The 3108-nt window shown below is 37.0% G+C and overlaps 1 protein-coding gene across 1 annotated transcript in view; it reads right to left on the bottom strand.

Annotated features, from left to right (window-relative positions):
- Positions 1-2677: 2677 nt before the first annotated feature.
- Positions 2678-3108, bottom strand: part of GPR139 (G protein-coupled receptor 139) — an 8878-nt gene continuing 8447 nt past the window's right edge. The window contains exon 3 of the mRNA XM_068118634.2: positions 2678-3108. This exon is cut by the window's right edge and continues 1930 nt beyond it. The gene's annotated coding sequence lies outside the window, so the exon portion shown is untranslated.

Raw genomic sequence — 3108 nt, 5'->3', positions numbered from 1 at the left:
AAATTTCTAAAATCACCATTTTAAATCCGATTGACTTGAAAATTGAAAAGCATTTGTATATCGAGTCATTAAATTGGAAAACCGACTAGTTTTGAGGTCAAAAGGTCAACTCAAGGACAAACTTCCAAAATCATGAATTTTCATCTGACAAACCATCAATTTTCATCCGATTGAATTGAAAATAGAACAGCATTTGCATATTGCCTCACTGAATTGGGAAAATAACTATTTTAAGGTCAAAAGGTCAACTCAAGGTCAAATTTCCAAAATCATGAATTTTCATCTGACAAACCATCAATTTTCATCCGATTGAATTGAAAATAGAACAGCATTTGCATATTGCCTCACTGAATTGGGAAAATAACTATTTTAAGGTCAAAAGGTCAACTCAAGGTCAAACTTCCAAAATCATGAATTTTCATCTGACAAACCATCAATTTTCATCCGATTGAATTGAAAATAGAACAGCATTTGCATATTGCCTCACTGAATTGGGAAAATAACTATTTTAAGGTCAAAAGGTCAACTCAAGGTCAAACTTCCAAAATCATGAATTTTCATCTAAAAACCCATTAATTTAAATCCGATTGAACTTGACAATTGAACAACATTTGTACAGTCCCTCACTAAATTGGGAAAACAACTACTTTTTATGTCAAAAGGTCAAAGGTAAATTCAAGGTCAAACTTCCAAAATAATCAATTTTCATCTGAAAAATCATAAATTTTCATCCGATTGACTTGGAAATTAAACAGCATTTGCATAGTCCCTCACTGAATTGGGAAACATACTATTTTTGAAGTTAAAAGGTCAACTCAAGGTGAAACTTCTAAAATCATCAATTTTCATCTGAGAAATTGTCACTTTTCATCCAATTGACCCGAGCTTTGATCAGGATCGTCAATTTTAATCCTGATGAAATGAACAATTTGATGGATCAATGGCAACCTTTTTTGGGTGGGAGGGGGGGGGGGGGATTTTGCAAGTATAGTGCTCCGCATGACGTCTTCTTGTTACTTGCAAAATCAAAGATTTTTCAAGTATATTGGTCGGTTGCGTCTGTTATTCTGTCTGTTTGTTTGTTTGTTTGTGACCGGTCTACGGGTCACAATTCCAAACCAATCATCAAGAAACTTCACGAAGTTGTAGAGGTCGTCACAATTGAGAAGGCTGTTGATTTTGAAAAAGGGTCAAAGGTCATCTGGAGGTCAAATTTCTAAAATCGCCATTTTTAATCCGATGGACTTGAAAATTGAACAACATTTGTATTTTGAGTCACTGAATTGGGAAACCAACTACTTTTTAGGTCAAAAGGTCAAAGGTAAACTCAAGGTCAATCTTCCAAAATCATCAATGTTGATCTAAAAAACTGTCAATTTTCATCCTATTGACTTGAAAACAGAACAGCATTTGCATACCAAGTCACTAAATAGGGAAACCAACTATTTTTGAGGTCAAAAGGTCAACTCAAGGTGAAACTTCTAAAATCATCAATTTTCATCTGAAAAATTGTCACTTTTCATCCTATTAACCCGAGCTTTGATCAATATCGTCGATTTTAATCCTGATGAAATGAACAATTTGATGGATCAATGCCAACCTTTTGGGGGGGGGGTGGGGGGAGTGGATTTTGCAAGTATCGTGCACTGCATGACGTCTTCTTGTTTATTTATTTATTTTGTTCTAAGGGAACTCTTATTTATTTATTTACCAAAGTCTGCAAACCGACCAAGCTATGGTCATATTTTGGAAATACTTAGTATTTCCACTGGTTCAGACTCGAATGAAGGAATTATAAGTACCAATGGAATAATCCGTCGTTGGGTTTGAAGCGGAAAGGCGAGTTCTCCAATCACCGCAATCACCGAACTATCATGATTTGCTCCTCTATTTAGCCGAAGACGTTCGGTCGTTCTGGTGTAACGTGCGAACAACGTGGGAAGGTGAATTTGTTTGCGTCAGAAGAACAACAACACTCTGGGATAGCAAGCAATGTGAATTATTACCCGCAGTTGAGGTACGAATTTAACCTGTTCGGGGTGCCGGTGATGAGTCGCCTACTCTTCACGAAGGACACCTTGGGATCTTTAAAAGCCCATCCGATGGACCGGAAACACATGGATGCCTCGCCTTGCCTGAGAAACACCAAGGTGACAATTTATAGGTGTGTCTGGATTCGAGCCCAAGTTAAAAGGCTCAGAGACAAATCAACGGAATTGCATTCAAAACACCTGGGAGTACCAGCAACGTCGCATCCATGTCCACATATTACATACAACCTAAGGTCGATTTTTCAATCATCCTGAAAGTACTTCCAAACATTCATCCATTTCCAAGCAAGATTGTTTAATCGCCGATAAATGGAACGAACAGCAAATTAACAACGAATAGGTAACAACGAATAGGTAACAACAGAGGACGTGCAACAACGTGCGTTGTACTCAAAGCGCAGAGATAAAGTGCAGGTTCTTTTGCGACAGCTTTACATCACCTAAACACAATAAAGTACAGGATACAAATAAATTATTTTTGAAATTTACAACTTTTAAATGCAATCAGGTGTTTTGGAAAATGCAACCTGGCAGAAAAATAAATAAATAAAAATAATCATAAATAAATAAATAATAATAAATAAATTAATAATAATAATAATAAATAAATAAATAATAATAATAAATAAATAAACGCTGCAGAGCACAAAGCACACACACACAGGTAGGTGTCTTAGCGAACAGTTATAACAGCCATGACGTCACGTGTTTCAAACTCACTGATCTCGAGGTTATATAATAAATAGGATTTGTGACCCATCGGGGTTTTGGGATTATATAACGCAAGCCTTCGGGCGAAGCCACTTCAGTCTTGTGGTGAGCACCTTGGCAGGTACATGGACTGCATTAGAAAGTGCTTTGATCAAAACAGGGAATCGATTAAAAAATAAAAACAACAAATGGGAGAATGAAGAAGAAGCTTGTCAAACCTCCCTCTCCATCCTCCCCCTTCAAACCCCATTGAGCGCGCGAAACCAAGATGGCTTCAGGAAGCATTCCAGGAGAAAGTTGGGATCAAACCGTAGTTACTGAAAGGTTTCAAAAGTTTTGTCCCTGC

The sequence above is a fragment of the Myxine glutinosa genome, chromosome 5 (genome assembly GCF_964187855.1).
Source record: "Myxine glutinosa chromosome 5, kmMyxGlut1.1, whole genome shotgun sequence".
Lineage (NCBI taxonomy): Eukaryota > Metazoa > Chordata > Myxini > Myxiniformes > Myxinidae > Myxine > Myxine glutinosa.
The sequence above is the reverse complement of the archived record's forward strand: the minus strand, read 5'-3'. Positions and strand labels throughout refer to the sequence as shown.